The sequence below is a fragment of the Tarenaya hassleriana genome, unplaced genomic scaffold (assembly GCF_000463585.1).
Source record: "Tarenaya hassleriana unplaced genomic scaffold, ASM46358v1 Cleome523, whole genome shotgun sequence".
NCBI classification, from domain to species: domain Eukaryota; kingdom Viridiplantae; phylum Streptophyta; class Magnoliopsida; order Brassicales; family Cleomaceae; genus Tarenaya; species Tarenaya hassleriana.
This window is the reverse complement of record NW_010967909.1, coordinates 5,510-12,495: the sequence shown is the minus strand read 5'-3', so window position 1 is coordinate 12,495 and position 6,986 is coordinate 5,510. Positions and strand designations below refer to the sequence as shown.

General features: G+C 38.4%; 1 long non-coding RNA gene across 1 annotated transcript in view; it reads right to left on the bottom strand.

Annotated features, from left to right (window-relative positions):
• LOC104827711 overlaps positions 1 to 1,218 on the bottom strand; it is a 2,977-nt gene extending 1,759 nt beyond the window's left edge. Inside the window, exons 1-2 of the long non-coding RNA XR_773938.1 lie at positions 932 to 1,218; positions 258 to 335 (exon numbers count right to left, since the gene is read on the bottom strand). This is a non-coding gene — a long non-coding RNA (uncharacterized LOC104827711). The remainder of the gene's footprint in view (positions 1 to 257; positions 336 to 931) is intronic.
• Positions 1,219 to 6,986: the final 5,768 nt, after the last annotated feature.

Here is a 6,986-nt window from a genome sequence, read left to right as displayed (position 1 = left end):
TCATCAATCATCAATCATCAATCATCAATCATCAATCATCAATCATCAATCATCAATCATCAATCATCAATCATCAATCATCAATCATCAATCATCAATCATCACTCATCAGTCATCAATCAACAATCAACATGCATCATAAATTCACAAGAAAATTTAAGGCGTCTATCCTAAAATCCTAACCGCATGATATCTACGTTCACTATCATCATGTCTAAGCGAATAGAAGAAAGAGGAGATCTGTCGAGTTCCCTCACCTTGGTCTAAACGATGAACTCTGAAAGATTCGCTCTAATCCTCGATCCCGGGTTCAATAACCTCGAGATTTTCTTCACCTATAATTAATTATCATATAATAATCTTAATCAACAAATTATTTTTCAAAAATATTTACTACCGAAAAAAAAACATTAATCGAATGGTAAGTCTTACGGTTAAACTGTCTTATTTTAAATCGTTCGAAGATCTCTAAATACTTTGAATTTTATAAAACGGATTTCGGATTCGAAATCACAGGATTGAAACGGTTCAACCCATGTCACCGGAAAATTTTCCGACGACGGTGGCCGGTGGTGGTGGTCGGCGGCCGGTGGCCGGAGACCGTCATACATCTCAGAATCATTTAAATTTTTTTTTGTTTCCTATGTAAAACCAATCAAGGAATCCAGATCCGAAGTTATTTTGGCCTAAATCGGCTTAAATCGCCCTAGATCTAAGTTTTTTTCCGACGGTTCTCGGTGATTTTCCGGCGATGTTTCACCGTTTCCAGCGACGACACTACCCAGAAAAGATTCAACTCGTCAAGTGCTTTCAAGCCCTTCAAGTCTCAACCCAAACCGAGCTTCCGTTCGCCGGAAATCGGAAAAACTCCATGGCGGTAAAGGAGAAGGAAAACGATGAAGAAAAACTAAGAAAAGATGGAGAAACGGACCGACGGTGATGAAGCGGTGGCCACGGGGCGGTGGTCGATGGTCGACGGCGAGCAAGGAGGCAAATCGGAGTGGAAGATAGGCAACAATGGTGTTAGGGTCGGCCATGGGAGGAGGAAAAAGAAGAAGAAGAAGAAACCCTAGCAAAAATTGCAGTCCAATCCCATATTTTCTGAAATTTTCGAATTCTGCCCAAACTTTTATTTCGTTCTAAAAGACCCTAACTGAAATAACAGATTTTTCCAGAACTTTTAATTTTATCACCTTACCCCAATTCATTCATTTTTTTTTAAATTTCCGTTCGTTATAGTGACTCTGTGGCCTATGACAACATATGACGCTGTGATCATACCACCTTGTCACCTACACAAATCACCATGCAATCCATACATCTATAATCCGATTTAAAGGTTACTGTAACTCTTTTCTCAGTCCTTAATCACAATGTCCCTAATCAGTTATCTAAATCTCTACTGATTTCAGAAACCCCAAATCACAATGTCACTCATCTCACATGACAACTAATTACGTCACTTACAGATTTTAGAAACCCAAAACCCTTCCGTCTACTTCGCAATGTGCAAAATTTCAGAAACCCAAACCCTAAATCTCTACTTATAGATTCTGAAATCGATACTTCAACTAAACAACAACCAAAATCCAACCGGAAGATGATGGTGGAGTTCATTTAACCTACCCGTATGTCCTTTTAACTATGAAATTTGCAGACGATCCTCATTTTCGGAGGAAGAAGATGATGAAGACGACTGTACCGAAGATTCTACAACCATTTTCTTCCCTTTCGTCATGTCTTCCACAAATCTCCATTCGAATCTAGCCGCAAACAGAAATTTCGACACAGAGAGAAGAAGAAGAGAAACCGAAATTGGCTCAGGCGAAAATGCAGAACAAATCGGAGGTTTTAGAGAGAGAGAGTTGAGCTAGAGGTCTTTTGCCTTTAGAGAGAGAGTTAATTTCGAAACTGAAGAAAATGTGGGAGAGAGAGTGTGGTATGCCAAGGGTAACACTGTCTTTCCATTTAATTTCATGGTTTTTTTGTCTTTTTGTTTTGTTCAGTAATTTTTTTTTTCGAGGGTAAGCTCAGAAGTATATGTAGCGGTCAAAGGGTATAACGGATATATTGTCATGCATTGGCCTCCCTTGTGTTCTTTGATTGGTGTGTTAAGTTTTTACAAGATTTAGGAATCGGTTTAAGAATGCATTGCACTCGTGAGGGGGAACTATGGAGGATAATACTACGAAGGAAGAGGATGCAATACACATGGATGGACGTTTGCAACTATGAAGGAATTCATCCTTCAAGATTGGATTTTCAACATTTCTCCAAGCCAATCTTGAGGGGGGAATGTTAAAGAATTACCAAATAACACTTGACATGTGTTGCATATTACTTAGGATTTAATGATGTCATAAGCTTTGGATCGAAACATATACACAAGGGAAGCATTCAACTCAGATTCTGGACCATTTGTGGAGATATTATTGATCAAGAAATTATGCAAAACTGGAGCTAATCAAGTCGACATGATTGACATGGAAAAACAACATATTTCCTTATTTAGTTTAGGCAATATCTTCCTTATTTTTTCTACATATTTTGTAACGTTAACATTCACTTATTTCCTTATGTTTTGTGTAATATTTTCACGTATATATTTTGTACTAATTCATCATAAGAGAATATGAGAAACAAAAGTAACTTTCGTGTTGATACCTTCTCTATCAAAGTCTCCTCTTCACATCATCCTTTTCATCTATATACTATGCAATATTTCTTCTTCATTCATAGTCTTATTTGATCAACCAAATCATTCGTTTGTTAGAAATCTTCAAATAGTTCATTGCATATGCAATATCTGTTGGTTGTAATGCTCTAGGATGTTCCGTGATATGACATTTTGACATTGTATTGATTCATTGGTTTATGAATGCATTACATTCCCGTTATATGATTGGCATGTTTGTTATATTTCGGTATCCTTGAATCATTATAGAATGATTCTAAACTCCCTGGTCAGTTATCATTGTGGGAACTATGATGAATTAAGACTAGCATGAGGTGTGATCGATGCATTGGATGCATTTCACAATCATGGGTACTCGTTGTGAATGAGTGACTGGTTGACCCGCATGAGATTGTCACATGGACAGAGTCATGACTTGAATCTCATACAGCGGTTCGTTCTTGGATCCTCAGACCTGAGATGTCTAGAGTATCTGATATGAGGAGTGGCGTGTCTTGACTGCGTCAAACGTCGTCTTTAATTGGATGATTATAATGGCGTTGATCAGATACGTTCACGAATCATATGGAGATAATGGATATGCAATATGGGACTTGTCACGTCCTCAATAGGAGAGATATCGCTGGGCCCTCTCGTGGAAGTCGGACTCTGAAAATGCGTGGCCACGCTATAGATGAAGTTGCATCTATTTTATTAGTTGATTTGCCAAGACGAGAAAGCGGTTGAACTTGAAGGGTGGCTCAAACCATGCCCTTGTTTAACATATGATATCGTGAGATAAAGGATCAGAACTCGAGCTGTTATTGCCTTGGTTAGATCACCTCTGACTCAATTCAACGTGGGTGGTCATGGCGTCTTGCTAGAGGCTAACCATTACTTGTAGATCGGGAATGGTTCTCGAGGCTGCTGCCACTGCGAATGGGCCTACAGGGTCACACACCATTAGGGATGGATTTATATGTGAAGTTTCGGAAAGAATAACTTGGATTTGGTCGGAAAAACCGTTTTCGGATCAAATCAGAGTGTCGGGACGTTTTCAGCTTTCTGACTCGGACCGAGTCAGTATTTGACTCGGACCGAGTCAGTTCCATGCGGGTCGAAGCCCAGAAAGTGTTTTGGGCTTGGCTGATGTTTTGACTCGGTCGAGTCAAAGTTTTGACTCGGACCGAGTCAATACTCAATGGGCCGAGTCAAGAGTTGACAATGGGCTTGGGCTGATTCGTTCTGACTCGACCGAGTCAGAGTTCTGACTCGGACCGAGTCAATACTCGGAAAAAGTCTCTTTTCACAAGGATTAGGGTTTGTAACTTATAAGGAGGTATTGGACGCCGTCCTAAAAAAAAGACAGACTTTCAGAACCCTAAGACAGATCTAGAACACAAGAAAATCGTTTCTTTTGAGGTTCTAGTTCTAGGGATTCGATCCCAAGTCTTGGAAACCCTATTCACTTCACAGATCCTAGCAGATCAGTTCCAAAAGCGTTTGGAGTCCTTCCCGTCGGTGTGGATACGTGTAGAGGAGCTGTACTTTCAGCTCTTGGTGATTAAAACAGGCCCTGGATCGATTGCTACTTTTAGATCTTCAGGAAAGAGGTAAGTATTCGATTCCTACGGTGATATACACGATTAAACGGGGTTTTACGGATGATTTTGGTTGCGTGTGACGTTTGACTAGGTTTAGATTATTCTTCCGCTGCATGAAACCTAGTAAACCAAACCCTAGATCGATATGATCGCATGCTAGGAATCCGTAGCGAAACCCAACAATATCAGATCTCTACAATTAGCTAGATACATTAAACTACCGATGGTCCTTGCATATTCCACTTGAGATACTAGATCTCCTCGATTTTTACCTAAATGACAACTAATGTCAACATGTGTTCTAACTATAGTACAGCCAAGCTGATTAAATTTTTTTAGAACAGTCTCAACATAGTGAGATTGTGATATGAAAATTCTTTTTGATCCTTTTAAAATCTTTATCCGTAGAATAACATCAGCTTGACTCATGTCTTTCATGTCAAAATGTTTTTTCAACATTTTTTTTGTATTCATGATTATATCATGAGTAATTCCCATGATTAACATGTCGTCTACATACAAACAAACAATGACATATTCATCTGCATTACTTTTAGTGTAGACACATTTATCGCATTCATTGTTTTAAAACCGTTTGACAACATCGTTGTATCAAATTTAGCATGTCACTGTTTAGGTGTTTGTTTTAATCCGTAAAGGGATTTAACTAGTTTGTGTTAGAAAAGTTGGGCAAATGTTATTAATTTCTTAAAACCAATTTGTGGTGAATGAGAAATTAATTTATACAAAATAAATGTAAAAATGTGGAAGAAGAACATTTGTCCCACATTGGAAAAATGACAAAGCACAAGGAAGGAAGCTTCTTTATATGTGTGTTTGTCCTACATCTAATGTTTTGGCCAACAGGAAGGAAGGAGCTTCCTTATAAAAAGAGCTCCCCTTGAATCAACAATGTTCAAGCTCAAGGTTGACTAAAGCTAAAAATGCTTGGTCCCACTTCTTCCTTTTCGGGAGAAAACGAGCAAAGTTCCCTGAGCAGAACGTTTAAATTTTGAATTGAAAGTTCCACTCGGGACTTTTCGATTCTGATAAAAACGTTTCGATGTGGGATTTAAAATTTAAATATGTGCGCCGATGTGGGACGGTTGGGCTTCGAACCAATGCGTTCTTGACGAAACGTTTCCTTTTGGAACGATTCGGATAGAACCGCTGGTTGAAAAGGTGGAGCCTCTTCCTTCACATGTTTTCGTAGCAACCCTTGAATATTATAAATAGGGCGCTCATAGGATCATTTTCTGCATCCCATTTTTCTGAGTATTCTCTTCCTTTCAGAAAGAAATAATCCAAAACTTTTTCTCTGGAGTTCCGAACTTTCGTAGTTCGTTGGATTCTCTAAAGCAGGTAGTGCTTTTGTAGAATCGTAAGTCGTTGTATCTTAGAGACGATTGCTATAAATCGTAACCACTTGATAACGGGGCAATTTCGTTTTGAGGAGATTGTGTATAACACAAACCTCGACTTAACCCACTTCAAAAATTTTCTTTTCTTCTGAAAATTCTGTTTGAATTTCTGAATCCCACATCGTCAGATTCAACATTCTCAAGACGAAAATTTGTGTCTATAAGACATGGATAGTGCTTCAAGTGCTCCAGTAGGGTCTGTTCCTGGACAAGGAACTATAACTGCACAAGTGAGCATTCCGGTAGGATCTGTTCCTGCACAAGGGGAAAAGCCAGGAAGTTCAATGGTGTGGACTTTAAGAGGTGCCAACAAAAGATGTTTTTCTATCTGACCACTCTTAATCTGGCTCGTTTCCTCACCGAGGAACCACCTGTGGTTTCGGATGAAGAAACCAACACAGAAAGAAAGAATGCATATGATGCATGGATTCATGGATATTTTCTATGCAGAAACTATGTGTTAAATGGATTGGATGATGCATTGTATAATATATACAGTCCATTCAAGAGGGCTAAGGAACTCTGGGAATCCTTAGAGAAGAAATACAAAACGGAGGATGTTGGCACAAAGAAGTTTATTGTCGGAAAATTCCTTGACTTCAAAATGGTTGATGCCAAATCGGTGATCAGCTAAGTGCAAGAAATACAACTCATCCACTACAAAAAAAACCCCAAATTCCAACCGGCAAATCCGTTGGAAAGAGCCGAAAATCCATTGGAATTCAACTTTTCCAACGGATTTCCAACGGATATATCCGTTGGAATTTCGTCGTTAGAAATCGGTGTCCGTTGGAATTCCGTGGCAAATTCCAAACGGAATTCCAACGCCCTCATCCGTTGGAATATTTCAACGGATTTCCAACGGTTTTTCCGTGGTATATTTTCAACGGAATTCCAACGGATTTGTTCGTCGGGATATATCAACGGAAATTCCAACGGACATCCGTGGCTATTTTCCGACGGGACCGTTAGAATAGCCGTTAGAAATTTTCCAACGGATTTACAACGGTATTTGCCACGGATATCCGTTAGAATATCCGTTGGAAACGCCGTCGAAATGTTACAACGGTATTTACAACGGTAGTCCGTTGGAATTTGAACTTATTTCCAACGGAGGTCCGTTGGAATTGCCGTTGGAATACACAAAAAAATAAATAAATAAATAAAATAAATATTTAAAAATAAAATAAATAAAATATTTATTTTATTTTTAAATATTTATTTTATTTTTTTATTTATTTTTTTATATATTATATATTAATAAATATATATTAATATATATAAATA